At 41.1% G+C, this 21,986-nt stretch overlaps 1 protein-coding gene across 19 annotated transcripts in view; it reads left to right on the forward strand.

Moving 5' to 3' along the window:
* MYT1L (myelin transcription factor 1 like) overlaps positions 1–21,986 on the forward strand; it is a 387,237-nt gene that overhangs the window by 101,045 nt on the left and 264,206 nt on the right. For all 19 annotated transcript variants that reach the window (XM_037894144.2, XM_043542308.1, XM_043542307.1 and 16 more), the window contains exon 2: positions 7,590–7,704. The gene's annotated coding sequence lies outside the window, so the exon portion shown is untranslated. The remainder of the gene's footprint in view (positions 1–7,589; positions 7,705–21,986) is intronic.

Consider the following 21,986-nt stretch of genomic DNA (forward strand, 5'->3'; position numbering starts at 1 on the left):
CTGTATATCACTTCCAATAATCAGCAACCGGAAGAAAATCCATCTAAGCTACTGACAGTGGTGCTAATTTATAGTCTGCAGATAATCTGGCAGCAAAAGGAGAGACTTTAAAAGCATTTTACCTGAGTTTATGGGTGCCGTCCTGCTTCCAATCCAATCAAATGGGAATTTTGCCAATTGCTATTGACTTCAATGGGAGCAGTATGGAGGCTATTATAAGTATCTCTCGCTATTAGTCGTTCATCATAAAGATCCCATTTCACTTTGATTCAAGATTCTGGCCACCATCGTTAAGACCCTTAATGCTTTGGGGCCTGGTTACATCATAGGCAACCTATTCTTTAAGGATTCTGAATCAGCTATGCTCTTCTGGGACAGTGCAATGTAAAACTCTCCAGAGCTGGAAATAAAGGGTGAGCTTCTTTGCTGTGCCTCTTAGAGCTTGTAGTTCGGGAAGTGGGGCCAAAAAGTCTTTGACATCTTTGTGCCCTCCTGATCCAAGGGTGGAGAGGGCCTCAGTGTAACTAAGCCCTGAGAGCCTGCGGAACTCATGGCAGCCTCACTGGGCTGCTGTGTGAGCTGTAGCTCTACCCTGAAGGTTGCAGTAATGCAGACCTTCCCCCAGCATGCCCTCTGCACCAGGCCTTGAGTGGGGATTCTTGCAAGGCAGCCTTACTGCTGTCTACCATAGTCCTGAGCAAGAAGAATCCTCCCCCAGCTGGAACTGGGGCTTTTAAAACTCTTTAAGCAGTGTAAAGGGATGAAGATCTCACCAAATTAAGGGTTTCCATGTGTAGAACAATGCTGCTAAAGGATCCAGAACATTTTCAAAAAACCCTAACATAGACTATTTCTGCATTTAATTTAGTTGCATGTTGTTTGCCTGTTAGCACTGGGAACTTTAACATAGTGTATACTCATGTGAAATACTCTTGTACTATATTACATTTTCAAAGTGCATTCCCTCCCATCAGAATTAACTGTGGTATGGCAGTTTCTCTTGGTCAAGGACTGCAGTAACTTGTAACCAGAAAAACGTGAGTGACAGCCATTGAGGTGGTGGGATAATATGCTAGGTATCTAGGGATCTCCACCACTAACATATCCCTTTTCTTCCCTCTGATGTTCTGGCAGCGGTAAAACACTGAGTGGATTTCAACAGGGTAGCCTACTGAAAACAAAACAAAAAACTATTGTCCTATGAAACTGGATTGCACATTGCAAAATGGTTGATATTAACTTTCTCTGTGCACATATAAATATAAAAAAGCACCATTGATGTTTAGACCTTAACAACGTGAATCAAATATATCAGATGCATAACAGTGCACAGATAGCATGGTGGTGTGTGCTTTAAAAATATGGACAATAAGAAGTCCTATATTGGCCACATCAAATTCATGGGACTGAAAGATGTCATGGACTGTGAAATCTGATCTCCCCTGTGAAATGTGGCTGTTGTAAGGGAGACCAGATTTCAGAGGGTTATAGAATCATAGAATATCAGGGTTGGAAGGGACCTCAGGAGGTCATCTAGTCCAACCCCCTGCTCAAAGCAGGACCATTCCCCAATTTTTGCCCCAGATCCCTAAATGGCCCCTTCAAGGATTGAGCTCACAACCCTAGGTTTAGCAGGCCAATGCTCAAACCACTGAGCTACCCAGCTCTGAAGACAACGTCGCTCCCAGCAGCAGCACAGGAGTGAGGGTGGCATTGTAGGGGGCGTCATCAATTTGGGGGAGGGTGGGCTGGCCTTACAGGTGGGCGACTAGTCAGGAGTTGCTGTGGTCACCCCCTCCACACCCAGCCCACCCCAATGCCTCTTTAACTACCAAGCACTGGGTCTGGAAATGGGGAGGGGCTGAGATGAGGGTGCCCCAGCCAGGGACTCCTACTGTGCACCAGGTTCCAGCTGCTAGTCCTGGATGGCCTGGAGTGGGACGGGACTTCCTCTTCTCCTGCACGGGCTGCTCCCGAGGCCAGGTTAGAACCTTCCTGGCTGCAGGAAGCTCCACGGCTGCTGGTTGGGAGCCCAGCTCTGAATGCAGTGCTGCTGCCAGTGCAGAAATGAGGGTGGCATGGTGTGGTGTTGCCTCCCATTACCCTGTTTTGGGTCAGGATCCCTTCAGTTACAATACTGTGAAATTTCAGGTTTAAATATCTGAAACTGTAAAATTTATGGTTTTTAAAATCCTATGACCATGAAATTGACCAGAATGGACCCTGAGTTTGGTAGGGCCCTGGTAATAAATATTTGGTCTACTTACTTGGTCTGTTGTCTGTGGCAGAGTGTAAGTTTCTTGGAGCAGAAACCATGTTTTCTGTTATGTTAGTATTGTACTGAGGATAACACTGATACTTTGGAAAGTCTGTTGTTTTTGGTGGTATGCCATTCATTTCATGGTACTGTAGCTGAGCTGTTAATTTAGCTTTGAAAAGTACATGGCTGTTAAATAACTCATTATGGGAGTTCCAGTAGATCATCTATAAAATCTATCTGTAGTTATAAAGGTAACACTATGCCTTGGATCAACGTACCAGGGCACATGGAAGTAAGAAGGAGCCCTACATTTTTATCCAAGGACAGAATTTAGTTCCTAGCTTGTACAGCATACACAGAATATAAATTGCTATAACCAAAATCTGGCACCTTTTAGTGGCATCAGCAATCCATGCCCATTGGCCACATGCACTCCCAATAAAATACCTGAGCTAAAATTGTCAGTGTAGAACTATAAAATGATATATGTCCTAACACTCTGGTAAACAGTTTATGGGTGTGTTTTTGTGTGAATTTCTCTCAGTCTATCAGCATTTTCTGAAGATTCCATCATTGTACTATCTAGACTGACACAGAAGACAGCTGTATTTGTCCAGAAAGGAGAATCATTGGTATCTCCCTTTGAGTACTCTTGCTTGTTTTCTTCTGCTTTGGCTCTTTGCGCAATGCTGCACTGAAGATGTGAATCTGAACCTCAGAATGATTTTTTTTTTTAACTTTTAAAACACTTCTAAAACCAAGAGCTTTTACCTTTAAAAGCATTTCTCCTGGCATAAAGAGCTGTGTCGCAGGATGTCAGATTTCAAGATCCATGGCAAAATTTTGTCCTGTTTTGTGTGAGTGGGGTAGAATGCAGTGAACCTGTCTCTCCACTACTCCCAGTGCACTCATGTGAGAGCAGAGCAGAATATGGACTTTGTGCTTCTTTGAATGCCAGGTGGGAGCCTACCTGGCAACACTCCACAAGTACTATGGTCAGCACACTTCGGGATAATGCCAGACCCCTGATTGTCCTTCAGGCATGCTACCTTTGGCATTAGGTGCTAGTGGCAGGGTTTGCTGCTCATTTGAAGCAGCAGCAAGTAGTGCTTCAGAGCAATCCCCTGAGCCATGTTGCCAGTGTGCCTCAGGTTCAGAAAGGCAAGATTGTGCTCCTACTTTGAGAAATACATGCAACCTTCCCCAAAACTCCCTTCAGTGCCAGTTACATTGTTTCCTCATTAATTTTAAATCCTTGTTTGGCAGTGACTGATTCTTTGAACCATTAATCATACCTAAGCTAAGCGTGACATCAGGAAAACACGCCATTCAGAATGTGCAAGGATGCTGATGCACTGTCTGCCTTTAATGTTCACAGTCTCAGAGTTTCAGAGAGCACTAAATGTCAGCACTGGATGTCACATTTCTCAACATACAAGGGCATTCCATGTGTTAATTCCTCCCATTTCAGATTGCCCATTTTAATTGTCCTTTTTCTGTGTTGTGCTGTGTGAGGCTGAGGCCTAGATTTGCCTCAAAATAGGATTGGCAGTAGCACTTTTTATTGATGGTAAAATGTAGATAAGCTGCAATGTAAAGATTCACCAGCGTTTATACTCATTGACAGCTATAAGCGTATTGCTTTTGTGGGTGGGTAGGACCCAAGCAATTCAGTGAAAGTTACTGTTTCCTCTCAAAATAAACACTCTGTTTTGAAAATGGATTCAGACCATTACATTCTGACTGAACAATAAGGCAGCTAACTCCTTGTCGCTTCTTATGTAAAGTATCCTTACGTTTGTTTCCAGAAGTGAAATCTCGGGGCTTGATCCTGTGTCTGCTGAAGAGAATTGCAATCACTGATGCCAGCAAGAGTAGGATTGGCCACTGTGTTTTGATTCAGGCAGTGGCTGAGTAATCAAAGTTTGGATTTTGGTATCTGTTAATGTACATAAGCTGTCCTCTTCTAAAGTCTACTTGTAATCACAAATACCCTGTGCATATTAATATTAAACCTATTGGTTCTTTTTAATTACCTATCTTATTGGAAATTGTTACAATTATTTCACCTTTCCTCACAATAAATATTAAGCAAATGAAAATTACTACAATAAACAATCCAAGTGACCACTGTAGCCGAGTTACTTATCTACACTGAAAGGAGGCACACAACCCATCAAGTATAGCAGGGATCTACATGAGATCTGTGTGCTATTGAACATATTCCTGTTTATTGTTTTCCTTCCTTCCTTCCTTCTCTTGATGAGTAATGAGCACCTGCAGCTCCTATTGACTTCAGTGGGAATTGCAGCTCATCAGCATTAATCAGGATGTGGCCCTTTCATGGGAGGTTTTCAAGGCACATTGAGCCCTGGGGCTTGTGCAACTACGAAAAAAAAATTAAAAAAAAATCTCTTGCTTGTAACAATAGATAAAGTCCAGGTGTTTTCACCATTCTTAGGTTATCACATCTCAGAGTCCAAGTCACTTAGTCTATCCTTAAACATGCCTTTTCTTAGGAGCTAGGCAGTACAGATGGTAACTGCACTATAGGACACATTCTACCCTTACTTTTACACGAGCAACCTCTGTTTCTGCCTCTGCAGAACTAATTTAAATTTTGTTTAGGTCACTGAAATGAGTGCTCAGTTCAGGATCAGAAAGCATTAAAAATGTATGTGCCAAGTTTTCAAAATTGCCATGCACAATTGTCCACCTACACTTGTATGAGTATTCACCAAGCTGGTATCTAGGCGGGTACTCTAATAATTATTTCCGCATGCAAATACTTCATCTGCACACATAGTTAAGTAACTGCACATGCAAACATAGATAGGCATTTAGAGATAAGGCTTAAAAATGTGTGGCCAAATACACAAAAGTCAGTGTTATGAGCTCCTTAGCTTCATGAGAACTAAATTTAACTGTGGTTTGATTTTCAAAGATGTTAGTGCCTGAAGCTCCCAATGACTTCAGCAGCAGCAGTCATGAGAGCTTAGTGCCTTTGAAAATTAGGCCAAATTTTTAAGAAAAAGGGGAAAAAAAGAGGTTTTGTTTTTAAAAGCAAGCAGTGAATTCTGTTTTATTGATCAGGTGAATAATTATTTATATTTATAATAGAAAGAAAAACCCTTTTTTGGATCAGTTTTTGCTTATGAGGGAGACAGAGTGAAAGAGAGAAAGTGAATACTCATATGTTAAATTTTGCTGCAGAAGTCAAAGTTTAGCTGTCTGCTTTCTGCTTGACTTGTCAGTAGTAATGAATAATGGATGGCATAGGGGGGTTGCCTTTACACTGCTATGGTTACAGTCGCTAGCCTTGGTGCTGAAGTAGAAGCTTGACAAAAAGGGAAATTAATTCACAGCATAAACTCTGTAATGCCTGATCAAAAATTGGAAATGACAAATATGCATTTCCTATATAAACAAAAATAGAAAAGTAGACAATACCAGCCAGTTCACTGAGTTTCAATACTGCATTTATTGTATAAATATAATTTTTACCGTGAGTTGAGTATATAATTGGAGTCATATGGCATGGTATTGTCATTCTCAGCATTGCACTACATCAGTTAAAAAAAAAATAGCCATATTAGGCTGAATCCTCTGCCTTTACTTAGAGAAGACTCTCACTAAGGTCAATGTGTAAAGGCTGAGTCAGGTCATCATCAAGGCATTGTTATGTGTAAGAGATTTTAAACCTCTTTTTTCATAATGCAGTAAACAAAAATGTTGTAATTAACAGTATTTTTTAACAAAATATAGCTAAATTCTAGGGTTAATTTTTTGCCCCAAAATGATGTTTTTAAAATATCCTGCGAGTCAAGACTTTAGGGAGCTCATAAATAGTCCTTGCTCTCATGAGTAATGCCGAATATTCAATTGAGCTACTTATCTGACTGATTGTTTGTGGGATCAGGCCTTTACAATGTAATTGCACTTATGAAGTAAATGCTGACACTTTTGTGAATAGGCCTTTCCCCTGAGTGAAATGGCAGAACCTTTCCATTTATATTAATTCATCATTTTTAAAGCACTATGAGTCTTCTGTTTGTTGTTATTTTTGCATTCCCCCCTCCCCCACCAACAGGGAAATACCAAAGCTTGTTTTTACTATATTTTATATGCAAACTGTTTTGTTTATGAAAGAGTATTTTATCTTAGTTTAAGTCCCAGGTTCTAAGTGCTTCAAATGTTACCTTGACTGAGAAGGAATATATAAGAAGTCTAGTACAGTATCTTTTAGAGGATTTATGGTAATGCTGCTGAATTTAGCTGATCATAAACAGCATGGTGAGCCCCTTAGGGTCTCTTCATTTTCCTGACACACTCCACTGCTGCCCCATTAACACTTCGTCTGTTATTGCCATATACTCAATTTAATGAGTATCTTTGAATTTGGAGCCGACACAAGAAACAATAGCTGAAACAACTGAATCACCTACTGTAGCTTTCAATGCTGTTTCTAATTCCTTCTTCTAGCTTTTGTTTTTTTTAAGCAAAATGAGTAAGTTTTTAATCTTCAGCAATATTTCATTATATCATGAGTTTTTCTTTAATTACAGGAGACAGTAATGCCAAACAATGAGTAATAGCTTTAAACATGACACTGTATCTGCATTATAGGTGAACACATACTGAACATATGCTAGAGAAGGCATTTTCTTACCTTAAAATTAGTCCTATTCACACTAAATCTTTAATGTGAAAAAAGATTACTAGAGTTTTATATTGTCAAAACAGAATATTATAATAATACTAAGAAAACTTTAAGAACAACAGAGTTTGATTCTGATTTCTGGTACCAGTGTGAATCCAAGTAACTTGTGTAAAAGGTAGAATCTGGCTTATAACATTATTATTAGATTTGATTTATAAAACGGAATTTATCACACTGTTCTAAGCACAACACATGTGAAATTAACAGTAAAATAAACAATTAACACTTTGTCAGATAAAGGACTTTCCAAGATTTAAAGCCTGAAATGTAGTATGGGATTTAAATCCAATATTTAAATTTTGTACTGGTTACTAACTGATCAGCTAAAGCAGTAAAATATTACGAAAGTTACCTTTATATCCTTAATTTTACTGGATGGTCATTACGGGGCACAATAAAAGGCTTGAATAATTGAATAAATATTTAGACCATTTTTATTCCAGTAAATTGTTCGCAGAAATCAGTAATCTATATTAAAAATGTATTCTAATGTGTATTTATTATAAACATTAGTTTAAAAGATAAAAAACACAAGAGAGTATCTGTTTTGTTTTGGTTTTTTTTTTAAAGCTTGCTGCCTTTTAGCTGAGTTTTCTTTTTTTCTTTTAGAAAATGAATCTGGAGGAAAATTGGTGAATCCAATCCAGTGGACCTACAAGCACCCTGACGGGCTCAGAGAGCAGAGTCTGGACCAAAGAGCAATTACCCCACCAAACGATTTCAGGTACAATTGACCTAAATATACCACTCTCTTGAGATTAGTGACAAGAGTTCATTTCCTATAATGCTTTTCCCATTTGCTACTCCCGGTAACCACCGTGATCTTATCTGCCTAGTGCTTCATGACTTCAGGGATGCAGTTAAGAGTTCTGTTGTGCATTCTCTTTAAACAGACAATTCATGCTAAAAAGAGTCATTTGCAGTTAAATTAGGTGATGCATATATTGTTCTTGCTGCTGAAGTTATATAGAGCAGGAAGGAGTGCCTGAATCCTTGCGGACCTGACTGCGATAGAATTCTTTGATCTGTCAAATCAAAAAAGTAGTGCTAGTTATCCTAAAACAGATACAGATTTAAAAAAAAAATAGAACTGAGGATTCAACTTGCAGCAGTGAATGGTTTGTAGTGTTTGCTAATTGTGTTCTTTTTATATTTATCAAAAGCGACCTTCTTTAATGTCATTTCATTTAGAGCCTTCACACAGTCCATGCAGTTTTCCCATGGAAGCAAAAAGTCAATCCACTCTTCTAGCTTAGTTTATGAATGTACATGGACGCAACTGAACTGAAGTTAGACCCTGGTAATGTTACAGTATATTGCAATATTGGCACTTGAGGAGTCAATTTTTAAAAACAGTACCTCTGGACTTGTGCAAGATGCCAAATAAATCGTCATTCCCCTGATATGGAATATTGAGAAACATTTGACAATCCCTTTGGAGTTCATTGAGGAAAAAAGAAAGTCCTAATTATTTTGTCTACAACCTACCCCATTTGTCTTTGTTATTAGTGAAATCCCTAGAGTATATGGAAATTTGAGAGGTTAGTGTCAAGTTCCATGCACTTCAGTTTTTTGAGAGCTGTCTGTTTACAAAGTTTTATAATAGGTCACAATTGTTCTAATTATTTTCTTGTATATTGGTTATGTTTTCCCAAGAGAACACCACAATACTCTTATGGTTTGCATAGAGAAAATACTCTGTTAATAGTGCTTTTCCCAGAGCTGTAAAAGGACCTCCTCCCCCTGGTGTGTGTTAGAGGACTCGCAGTTCACTTGGAAACAAGTGTAAAGTTTATGCTTATAAATTCAGTTGGTTTTGTCTGATGCCAATGGGCAACCCTTGTGAACATAGGGAAATAGTGCTCTAACAATTGGGCTGAAAGTTAGGAGGGGGGTAACCACCTCCTCCTCCAATCTTTTTGTGAGGGTTTAGACTTGGTCTGAGCACACCTACTGGATTGGGCCCCAAAGGGAAGACAGGCGCCGGGAACGCCTACTTCATGAATCCCACTGGGGCTGAGGTATGCACTAGGTGTTAAGCTATTAAGCAAATTAGGACAGAGGTGTCTGGGCATGTAGCTGGCAGCTGAAATTTAGAAAGCTAGGGACTTTAGGCACCTCCAGGGTTAGGTGGCAGCTGAGTGGACTTAGGTACTTAAAGTGGCAGTTAAGTGCCTACATCCCTCTTGTGAATCCCACTCTGAGAGACTTACCCAAGGTGAATGGCAGGTGAATGACTTACCCATGGTGAATATAGTAGGTGAATGGCAGAACTAGGGATAGAATCCACGTTTCCCAACCTACATTGTGGTATCTTACCCACTAGAACAAACTTAAACAGGGTTTATGTTTACAGGAAGGTCCTATTAATTAGATTAATGTTTTTGAATAAATAAGCAAAGTAGCTGCCCCTCTGTACTGTGCTCTAGCTAGGCTTCGGTTGAAGTATTATCAGCTTTGTATACCACATTTTAAAAAGATACATGGCTGCAATGGTGGGAGTTTAGAGGAAGGCAACCAATTACCAATAAATAAATAAAGTTTGGAATATAAAAACTTTAGGGAAAGGTTAGGAGAACTGGATTATTTCAGTCTAGAGAAAAGACAAATGAAATCAAAATAGATCATTATTTCTATTAATCAGTGAGGAAAGAACAAACGGTAATGGGATTAAGTTACAGCAAGGAAAATTTAGATTAAATATTGGGGAAAATGTACCTGGTAAATTCTCCTGCCATCTATACTAGTGTACTGGGGATACACAGCATATCAGAAGGGAAAATTTAGCCTTTAGAATGTAACCATAAGAAGAGTCAGGCAGTGGAACAGGCTGCCAAAGAGTGACTAAACTAGTCCAGGCATAACTAAACACCCATTTAGTAAGGATGGGTGAGGGCAGAAGTGCTCTGTAGATTGCAAGTGGTCTGTGTTGCCCTTCCTGGTGGTCTCCTGAATTAAACATTCTGAGAACCAAGCAATGGGAGACTCTGCATTGGAAAGTTTGGTGGGTTCATGAGGGGATCTCTCTGTTTCAAAGTGATCCACAGAATAAAAGATCTAGAAAACCACTGGTTTAAGGAACGAAGGACTTAATCCCGCCATAACACCAAGAAGACCTGAGGCAGAGCTCTGTGTGGATTGCAAGCTTCTCTCTCTCTCACCAGCAGGAGTTGGTACAATAAAAGACATTACCTCACCCACCTTGTCTCTATAACTCTAAGGGACAGACTAGATGACTCACAAGCAGTTGCCTCTGGCTCAAATTAGCTTGTATCGAAATATTTACATGTTTTTTTTTCCCCAGAGTGTCCCAAACTTGCTTTCTGCATTTTACAAATGGAGCAGGTTCAGCTTGTCTCTTATTGACTCTGTTATAATTCTACAAGGGCCCAACCTTGCAAAGAACCCCACGAAAATATCAATTATTATATTTTTGCCTGAGTAAGTAGCACTGCAGCAAGACCTGATCTCTGCAGTGCTATGTCAGACATACATTTTTTCGTAAAAATTGTTTTTAAGTTAAAAATATTTATGAAGCTTGAATACAAACAATGGATACATAAATACACAAATGAACAATAGGCTAGAATGGGAAAATAAATCAATTTAAAATTTAGGAATCAGCTCCTGCAAACTGTTCTCACACAAGTACTTCTTATAAATGTAGCAGCCCCTTTGAGGAATGCTCACTAAATAACGGAGACCTTATTTTGAAGCTTATATTAGGGCCCATCTTGCAAGATGCTAGGTACCTCCTGAAAGGTGCTAATGTCTATATATCCTTTGAGCACAGGAGGTGCTCAGCTCCTTATGGAATTAGGTTCTTTAGAAAGTAAAGTCATGAGGGCAGGAACTGTGGGCCAGCTACATCCCCCCTCCCTTCCCACCCCAGCTACATCCTCTCTGTACTGCCACTGTGCTACAAAGTGGCTGTTAAGCTACCCTAAATGGGCTGCTGAGGATTTCCTGGAGTGGGAGAATCCCTAGCTGGTTTAGTTAGCTCTGTGCCACTCCCAGCTAGTTCCCAGTGTCCTAGGAAATAAGGGGAAGTCAGACCAGGAGTCAGGAGACTAGTCTCCTACTTAAATGACCTGGGTTTAAGTCCCTGTTATGCCACATACTACTTGTGAGACCATAGGCAAGTCACTTAGCCTTTCTGTTTCTCATTCCCCATTTATAAAATGGGGACAAAAGTGTTTCCCTAATGTGTTGTAAATGTGTATATATGCATTAAGTTATGAAGCATTCAGATATTATGGGGGCAGAGGGCTGAACTGATCCCTAGCTGCCCTGATGATTGGATGGAACACAAAAGTTTAGCCAGCTGCCTTTGCCCCACCTCTCTAGGGAAATGTACCAATCAAAACTCGGACAGACTCAAGGATCACCGCTTTTGACCATATTTTTATCTGTGAGGCCCCTAATTCATGGAGTGCTATATAAATAAATTAATTAATAAAAAATCAAAATGGCAAGAGACCATCAATATCATACAGGCTCTTTCAGTCAACTAATTATAAATAGATACTGCCATTGGTACTTGACTATACATAATTGTGTACATTCTCACTTTGTGGATTCCGTTCTCCTCACTTTGAAGTCAATGGGAATATAGTCAGTTTTCAGTAACTTCAGATATTCCATTCATAATCCAGTCATCATCATTCTTCACTTCCCTCCTCAGCAGGGATGAATGGTGTATATGCCTCAATCACACCATGCATGTATATGGATAATGATAGAAAAGTACGGCAGCAGAAATCAAAATATTGCATTGAGTTAGGTTAGCCAGATTCTTGCAAATATACTGTCACCATGACAGGTTCACATTAGCTGTTGGCAGTATGAGATAAGTCTTCTTAATATGACCTTCTAAAAAAAGTGAGAGTTTAGTAATCAAAACATCACACATTTCTAAATTTAGTATTTATATATAACCACTGTAAATTTTAGTAGAGGAAATCATGATATAAAAATTGTATTTCTTTCTCTCACTAAATTTCATTGGTTGCAAAAATGAGACACCAGGCTCTTTAAATTATAGTTCATAGACACCATCTCTGCTCCCATGGACAGGCATAGCTGTTTAGATCACATGAGCCAGTCAACTGTGATTGATCACAGGCTGCTGCTGCTGTTAGCAGGCTAAGGAGAGCAGTTATGTTGAAGCTAAAAATGTCAGGGAAGGGTCATATATACCAATAAGAATTAGAAAAGAAAATGTTTCTAGTGTTTTCAAGGATATATAGCTCAGCCTGCTAGAAAATGTAATCTTTAAATCATCCTGAAAATTGTGTAGGATATAAAATTAAATTAAACCCAATATCAAAGGGTATATTGCCTCACTGCATCTGGAGATATGTGTAAATTCCCACATATCCAGTTGAGAGCACAGCCCAAGAATATATTTTTAAGAACGCTGATGATGATAGTGCTGATAATTTACACACAACATACTAAGCATATTTTTCAGTGTTTTTTTTGTTTTAAAAAGAAGAGATTAAAATGATTTAGGTTAGCCAGATCCATACAGTGCCATAATCTCTGTGCAACTAGCTCTTGCAGCGTGATTAGACAGCATGCATGACACTATCCTCAAAGGACTCTTCTACTTTTATAAACATATGATTTCTATCATATTTATTTTTCAGTGAACAAAAAAGTGCACATTTTAATTGCACTTCAGGTGAACCACCTCATGCTGTATTACTGCTGCACCCAATACACTTATTGCAGTCATAGCAAATACAACAGGCCTGTTCTAAAACGTAACGAAGTCAAAGGAAAGACTCCCAATGATTCAATGGGCTTTATCAAGGTGTTCAAGGAATGCAGGATCAGGTCCATAATATATTGTTGACACACTATAAAATTCATGTTAGTAGAGTACCTATGAAAAGGCGTCTTGCATCGAGCCAAAATACAATCAGAAATACATTGCAGCTCTTTTAGATGAATCCCAGAGGGAGGAATAAGCTTGTTTTAAAAAAACAAACAAACAAACAAACAACTTGACGCCCTACCAGGAGCTAAAGACACCGGGAATTTATATTTTCAGTGAAACAAAAATAGAATAAGGAATTGACCTTACAACAGATCTATTAAAAACCTAGTGGGGGCTGGAATCTTCTTGCAGATCCTCACATTTAGCTGGCACTGGCAGCAAGTTCAATGGCCCTTGCTCTGTCCAAATGAAAGTGTGTTATCCAAATTGGCAAAGTCTCCTCAATCAGTACCCAACAAAGACATAGAATTGTTTAACAATTCAGGCCTAAAACTTCCTTCCACTTTCACAAGCAGAGGAGATTGGGATGAAGTAGAATTTTGGAAGAAGGTGCAAAGGAGGGAGCTGGGGCTCTGCAGTATCCACAATGGTCCCTGGGATTCCATGAGGAAGTGCTCCACTGTGGTTTGGGGACAGGGACTGAACAAGAGGGGCTGGAGTTTATGCCCAGCATCTCTGAGAAGCACTGTCCCCAGATGACCCCATATGAATTTCCATATGAATATCCATGCAGGAGTTAAATGTTGCTTGAAATAGCATTAAGTCCTGCTGCGGCCCCTCTTGTGGCTGCTAATGAGCAGCCCGTTGGAATGCAGCTAGTGGCAGCATGGCTCTAGGAGCCCAGAATGTGGGACAACTCTTACTTTTCAGGGACGCTTTTCCTGAGGAGCTCCTGGATCTACCATACTGGGAGGTCTAACGCTCTCCCCCCGCTCCACCCCGTCCATGCCATAGTCCCAGAATCCACTGACTTTTAACTAATCACATTACCAGTTTTTAAGTACAATATCTCACATGGTCTGCATGTGCCTCCTAAACAATTTCACTAACGTAGCTTTTTGGTTTCCTTTCTCAGTCCCAAATCCCTGCAAGTAACTACAGAAATAAAGAAAACGAGAATTAATTTACACTAGTAGAATAATATAAAATTGGTTTGCCTTCATCATTATTATTCGCATCGGAGTTTTACTCAGACACCAGAAGGACAGTGCTGTGCCAAGCGTGAACAAACGGGTCTCATAAACCAGATATCTGTTCAGCTTCTTTGCTGTGGTCCTTTGTTTCACTTATCTACCCACTGATACAATGGGTGACCAGGAGAAGAAGAAGGTTTGTTTACTTGCTAAATTAAATCTAAAACTAACAAGTGAAGGCCTGTATAAAATACTTGAAGATAGAATTAGTTTTTTACACATCCAGGAGAAAAAAGAAAGGTTTGCGAAACCCCAGAACTCCACAAACCAACCAGCCTTTGTCAGTTTCCTACTTGGGACTCTGGGTAGCACAGGAATGACAGCCTGAAGTAAGCAGGTTGGCAGTGAGGCTAGAAAGTGCCAAAACATGCTGTTTCATGACCCACTGTAAAGATGCCAAAAATAATCTCAAACATACTTTATTAAACAAATGCAGAAAACCAGAATTTGTAAATATGGGAGGCAGCATTGTCTCAGGTGAGCAGGAAACTTAAAGCCAGGCCACCTGGGTTCTAATCTCTGCTATGCCACAAAATTGTTGTGTTGATGTGGACAAATTGCTTTGGCCAAGATCCATATTTAGGCATCTGAATAAATGGCCTGATTTCCACAAGTACCTACCACTCACAACTCCCATTGATTCCACTTATTTAAATGAGGATTTAGGTACCTAACATTAGACACCCTAGTTGCTTGCAGATGCTGGCCTTAATTTCTCTGTGCCTCGCTTTCCTGATCAGGCAAATAATAAGTATAATACTTATCCACTTTTATTTAAAGTGCTTTGAAATCATTGTATGAAAAGTACTATTTAAGTTCAAAGTAGCTAATTTTATCCTACTGTTAAGGGTAAAGGCAAATTCACAGTGCTGGAGCATGTTTGTTTCTTTAGTCTGAAAGCAATTTGCTATAGATAAAGTGTGATTCAGAAGTCTGTGTAAAGCAATTGTATTTAGCTTTAAAGATAGTGATACGGGAAGTGTGCTCAGTGAACTAGAACTTCCAAAATGCACTGCAAAATTATCAGGATCACTGGGGCACGATTGCTACTGTGTGTTTAGTCTGTAAAATACGATTAGTGAAATAAAATATGTGGCTGAAACAGAAATGTAAAGGCACAGGAATGGGAATAAGAAAACAGGTATGAAGTTTTATTCTGAGTTAAGAATATTATTTAAATTTGAAATCCGTTTGACACGGTGGCTCTTTTGCATGTCTTCTATTGAGTGTGTTATTGTTTGAGATAGTTAAAAGTTGCTAAGAAGTAAGGGGCTGCAAATATGACAGAGGAGTGATGAAATCCAAAGAAGATCTGCAGAAATCCAAAGAAAAGCCAGTGTGAAAAAAAAAATTAGGGTGAAAACATATTGCTATGGCAACCAGTATTTTTTGCTTAAAAGTGAATATGAAAACAAAGCCGATGTATCCCCAGTTTAAAAGGCAACATACAGTACACGATGCAAACAGATGAGACAACAATTTAACCTTCTGGAGTCTGTGGACATCTGTATACAGTATGTGCTCCCATGCAGCCTCTCAACTGGCTCTGTGGAAAATGTCAGTGTTCTTTACATGAATAAGAGATGGAAAAGCCTTGTAATATTAGGTCACTCTGCCCATCCCTCCATGAGCAAGATACATACTTTGCTGCCCTTATGCACATTTTTATATGCGGTGTTGTTGTAGCCATGTAGGTCCCAGAATATTTGAGAGGCAAGGTGGGTGAGGTAATATATTTTATTAGATCAACTTTTGTTGATGAGAAAGATGAGGTTTTGAGCTTTCACAGAGACGTGACACTTTGCGTTATTTTTCCAGACCTGAAAAAGAGCTCTGTGTAAGCTTGAAAGCTTGTCTCTCTCACCAACAGACATTGGTCCAATCAAAGATATTACCTCACCCACCTTGACTCTTTTATGCACATTTGTCCATTTAAACTAAAATTGAAAAACAATCTTTTACAATTTATATTTACCTCAAACATGACTAAACAACAAAGTTAAAAGCGCAGTTAAACGCAATTTAAAAACTGGAAGTTAAATTCTACTGAGGAAAATAGAAAGGAGCATAAACTCTGGCAAGTCAAGTGTAAAAGTATAATTAGGCAGGCCAAAAAAGAATTGGAAGACCAAATAGCCAGACTTAAAAAAACTAACAGCAAAAAAAATTTTCAAGTACAGCTGAAGCAGGAAACCTACCAAACAATCAGTGAGGCCACTGGACAATAGAGGTACTAAAGAAGCACTCAAGCAAGATAAGGCCATTGCGGAGAAGCTAAATTAATTATTTGAATCAGTGTTCACTGCAGAGAATGTGAGGGATATTCCCACACCTGAGCCATTCTTTTAAGATGACAAAATCTGAGGAAATGTCTCTGATGGAGGTGTCTGTAGAGGAGGTTTTGGAACAAACTGATAAATTAAACAGAATAAGTCACCAGGACCAGATGTTACTCACCCAAGAATTCTGAAGGAACTCAAATATCAAATTGCAGAACTAATAAGTGTGGTATGTAACCTATTATTTAAATCAGCTTCTGTATCAGATGACTGGAGGATAACTAATGTGACACCAGTTTTTAAAAAAAGCTCCAGAGGTGATCCCTGCAATTACAGGCTGGTAAGCGTGACTTCAGTACCAGACAAAGTGGCTGAAACTATAGTAAAGAACAGAATTATCAGACACATAGATGAACATGATTTGTTGGGGAAGAGTCAACATGTTTTTTGTAAAGGGAAATCAGACCCTACCAATAGATTAGAATTCTTTGAGGGGGTCAACAAACATATGGACAAGGATGGTCCAGTAGACATAGTGTACTTGGACTTTCAGAAAGCCTTTGATAAGGTCCCTCACCAAAGACTCTTAAGCAAACTAAGCAGTCATGGGATACGAGGAAAGATCTTCCAGGAATCAGTAACTGGTTAAAAGACAGGAAACAAAAGGTAGGAATAAATGGTCAGTTTTCAGAATAGAGAGAGGTAAATAGCAGGTTCCCCCAAAGATCTGTACTGGGACCAGTGCTGTTCAATATATTCATAAATGAACTGGAAAAAGGGGTGGCAAACTTTGCATATGTTACAAAATTATTCAAGGTAGAAGTAAATTACTCAAAGCAGACGGAAGAGTTACAAAGGGATCTCCCAGGGGTGAAAGTAATATAAAAATCTTACCGGTGTGGGGGTCCAGAGAGGGCCCCCAAAGGGGCAAGGCCTTGGGCTGAAGAAAGTAAAAGTGAATAAGGAAGTGTTATTTACTCCTTCACATAATACAAGAACCAGGGGGTCACACAATGAAATTAATAGGCAGCAGGTTTAAAACAAACAAAAGGAAGTACTTTACACAACGCACAGTCAACCCGAGGGCCTCATTTCCAGGGATGTTGTCAAGGCTAAAACTACAAGAGGGTTCAAAAAAGAACTAGATAAGTTCATGGAGGATAGGTACATCAATGGCTATTAGCCAAGATGGCCAGGAATGCAACCCTGTACTCTGGGTGTCCCTAGCCTCTGATTGCCAGAAGCTGGGAGTTGACAACAGGCGATGGCTCACTCAATGATTGCTTGTTCTGTTCATTCCCTCTGAAGTACCTGGCATTGGTCACTGTTGGATGATAGGATACTAGACTAGATGGACCACTGGTCTGACCCAGTATGGCCATTCTTAGAGAAACATTCTAGGGAATCTCATTGGCCAGGTACTCAGACTATGTATATCACTGTACCTCTGACTTCAAAGGAGCTACACTGATTTATTTATGTTGAGAATCTGGCCCAGTTCTTTTTGAAAATGAATGTAAACACTTCCAAAAGAAGTCACTCTGACACCTTTGAGTTGGGGGGGGGGGCGCACGGGGGGCTCTGTTTATCCACATAACAAATACATCCTGGTAAGATGCCTGAACTCTGATTCAAATGGACCACCACAAGGCATTTCCAAATGCCAGACCATATTCTTGGACAGTTGTTTTTGTCATGTTGGACTTCTGTAAATTGGGGTGAAACCACAACTTCATTTTACATAGGCCATTAAATGCTTTTCTGATGGTAATGGAGTTACCTGGGTTGGACTTGAGCCAGCGTCCTAGGGTATGTCTTCACTACAGAGTTAGCCCAGGCTCTCACCCATATATTGCCTCTCCCTCCCCCAATCCACACGCACACCCTGTCACCCTAATTAGGTGGTGCTTTCCCCCAGGCTAGCTGGGATGGCTGGAGGTATGAATTAGAGTCCAGGTTCCAATTTCATTTGGGCTGGTAACCTGCCCACATTGCAGTGAGGAATCAGGCTAAATCACTTGAGTGCTAATAGTCTTCCTGTGCCTTCCCACTATTCCGCCAACCCATGTGCACAGAAAAAAAGACAGCTTCCCCCAGAATTCAATGAGAGAGAATTATAGAGCAACTCAGCTTGCTGCAGAACAGAGAACCATGGGATGTGCCCCTAGAAGTCCTAGTGATACAGATGGGGGGAGTGCAGTAGTAGCAAGGACACGTCACTCGGGTATGGCTTTGCAGTTTGGCTGCTCACACCTAGGCTAGGCTAAATAAGGTACTTAGACCTGGATGTTGCTCACTCTGCAGCAGAACATGAGACCATGACCTCTTCTTCATCAAGAGGCCCATAAAGGGACAGCATAGCCCGCAACATGGATGGAACTGTCCTGAAAAAGCAAGGAGTACCATCAGTAAGGCAGTAAATAACACCGTCTCTTTATAGGCTGTGGCGACTCTAATAAACCTGAAAACTGCCTTTGACTAGTAAGCACCTGTGGGAAAACGATGAAGAACCACTTCTTGGTCTAACCTGGCAGTGAATTCCTTTTGGGGTGAAGGGACTGGCTAGGGTTGGTTTGGCCTACTGTTGTCAAAGAGCATTCTTAGGCCTGGTCTACAATAGCAACTTACATCGGTAAAGCTAGATCTCTCAGGTGTGTGAATTTTTCTTCTGTTGACTGGTGGATTACCTATGCTGATGGGAGACAGGCAGGGAAGAGCTTTGTGACCCACATACCAGTGATAAGATTCCTGAGATCTGCTTTCCTCCAGGGGAGGAATCATGGAGGAAGTAACATGCCCCATAGTGCCATTCAGTGGTTGATTGTTGCCATTGAGGAACAGCAGCTGCTTGCTGTGGCCTACTTATGGTAGGCTACAATCTTAGGAAAGCAGTAATACAGGACCCAGTTTGGTCTGCTTTGGTTACTACAGAGCCAGCAGGAGCTCTGATTAGCTGTCCAGCAATACAGCAGATGTTGCAATAGGGCCAGAAACGAAATCTGCTGTTTCTGCTGTGTCTACCAAAACAGCTCATCATGTGGCATGCTTTTTTGGATCTCCAGAGGACAGCCTGAGTTATAGGATTCTGGATGGGCCATTGATTTTTGGCCTCTAGTAGAGTTAACACCACATGCACCCCTCCACACAACTAGCTGAGAGCCCACTTAGAAGAAAGAGGGAAGCTCTGACAGTTTGCTTTAGGTGGAGAAAACACAAGCCCCAAAGATAGGAGTGCCTCATCAGAGGGTGCGGCTGTGATGCGGTTTGTGAACTGAGGGTCACGTGGTTTCGATGACGTTTTTTTTTGTCCAGCAGAAAGAAATGCCCAAATTCAGTTCTCAGCACTGGAGTATAGTATTTTGGATAACTATTGTAACCTACCTGTAGAACCATGCAACGCCCAAGAACCCGAAGCCAAGCAGTGGGAGGTGGAAACAGACCCGTCTGCAGAAAGAGATGGATGGCTTGACTGTGGGCTTGGATCCTCCAGATGCAGACAATTTCCAGTTTGGAGAATGAGCAGAAAGAGTTTGCATAGGTGGCTGGCAGAAGAGAAGAACCTCTCAACCAGATGAACTGAGAAGCAGAACTGTGCTGAAATGAAGATGCAAGAGGAGGCAAAGATCGCCTCCTTAAACAGAACTCTGGTGGAGGAAGCTCTTGAGCAGAAGGGTGAGCTGCAGCAGTTCAATAAACAACAATAGAGGTTGTGGACCTAGTGAGTCCGAAGGACAACACTGGGGAAAGCATTTATGAGATGGAGAAGTCCAGGTTTGCCCTGGAACAGCAGGTAGAGCAGATGAAACAGAAGATGGATCCTGAGGCCAGCCAGCTGACAGAGCTTGATGAGGAGGGAATGTAGCTGTGTGCCCTGCTGCAGCAATAAGAGAGTCAGAGAAAAAGGGGGCCTGCCCAGCAGATGACCAAAGCTGAAAGGATCCTCAGTGAGAAGTTAGCTGCCTGTGGTGATGTGTCTCAGCTGAAGACAAAGGTAGAAATAGAGCTGTAAACTCAGGCAGAGGGGATCAAGCAGCAGCAGAAGTTGGCCCAGAAGGAGGCAGGTCATCTTTGAAAGCAGGTCAAGAACAGCCAGTAGGTTGTGGAGATTGTTCAGTGAATGTGACTATCTGTATCCTGCAGCATAAACAGAGGCTGCATACAAAACAGAATCTGCAGTTATGGCAACGTTCATGTAGGTAGCCACGAAACCAATGCTTTAATAAACAGGAAGGCCTGATTGACTTGGCCAATAAGGATTTGCTGCTTCTGAGAGAGCCAAACACCAAGGCCTGTACGAAAAGAACATTCTAGCTGAGGAAAAGCACCACTTAGATTTCCAGGTGGCTATAATGGATGATGAATAGGAAGAACTTTGTATCCAACTTAGAACATACAAGGAACATGGGAAGAAAGGTCACAGTATGCCAGCTTGGAGGTAGGCTGGAGGAATTGTGAACAGAGAGTTGGGATACACAAGATAGATGGAAAATATGAGGCTCTTGCAGGTAACAGAGAACCTGTCCAATGTTTATTAGGGTAGTGCCTAGGGAAAGGGAATAGATGTCCATTCAGGTCTAATTTTAAAGCCCAACCAGAACCTGTAGCCCACAGGTTACCCAAGACCGAGAGTGTCAAATCATTTTCAGACCCAGCCTGACTTGAAAGCTACATTTTCTCCATAGCCTGGGTCAGCACTGTCACTGCTGCCTTGTCCTTGAGTTTCAGCCTGATGGGGCTGAGTATGCTTCCCAGGAGCTGGGCTTGCAGTACATCTCTGGCCGCCTCCTGCCCATGGGGTCAGCATCAGTGTGGCTGCATGCCCTGCTCCTGCCAGCCACTGCTGCCTCCTGGCACTGTGTGGTGTGGAGTGAGAGGCACTGCGACTCATCAGCACTCACTCCTCAGCACACAGTGCAGCGAGGCGGTGTTGGCTGAAAGGAGGGGGCCACGCAGTTGTGCCGAACCCAGGGGCAGGAGCAGGTGAGCAGAGATGACCCAACCCAAACCTGAAAGCGTCACATTGTTTTCAGACCCTAATACTTGTATTCAGATCCCACTGGGTTTGGGTCAGGTTGCGAGGATCCACTAGGGACCAAATGAGAATGGGGCCACAGTGTGCTAGGCACTGTACAAACATGTAATAACACAGTCCCTGCCCCCAAAGAATTAACAATCTAATAGCACAGACACAGATGAGGTGAAAGGGGTAGAACACACAAGCAGAGTGAACGATGTGATGGCTGCAAAGATCATGTTAGTTCCATGATTTACTTATCTGTTTGTTTTTTGGGTGGGTTTTGGGCTTGTCTACTCTTAAAGCTCTTCAGTGGAGACGTTACTCACACTGATGGAAGGGGTTCTCTGGTTGGCATAGGTAATCCGCTTCCCCAAGAGGCGGTAGCTAGTCTGACAGAAGAATTCTTCCATCAGCCTAGTGCTGTCTACTTGGGGAATTAGACTGGTTTAACAATGCTGCTCAGGAGAGTGGATTTTTCACACCCCTGACTGATGTAGTTAAACCAACCTAATTTTCTAGTTTAGACTACACCTTGATTAGGTGGGGATAAGCTAAACAAAAAGATAAGGGAATGGAGAGGCAGGGCAGCTCAGGCTGAGATGAAGAGTCTGTGTGGGAGGGGGCACAATGGCGGGGGAGCGCATGCAGCCAGTCAGCACAGGGCCAGAGAAAGTCCAGTCAAATCTGTAGAAAATACTTCAGTGACATCACCAGTGTCCCTGGGTCCCTGCA

This window comes from Chelonia mydas, chromosome 3 (genome assembly GCF_015237465.2).
Source record: "Chelonia mydas isolate rCheMyd1 chromosome 3, rCheMyd1.pri.v2, whole genome shotgun sequence".
NCBI lineage: Eukaryota > Metazoa > Chordata > Testudines > Cheloniidae > Chelonia > Chelonia mydas.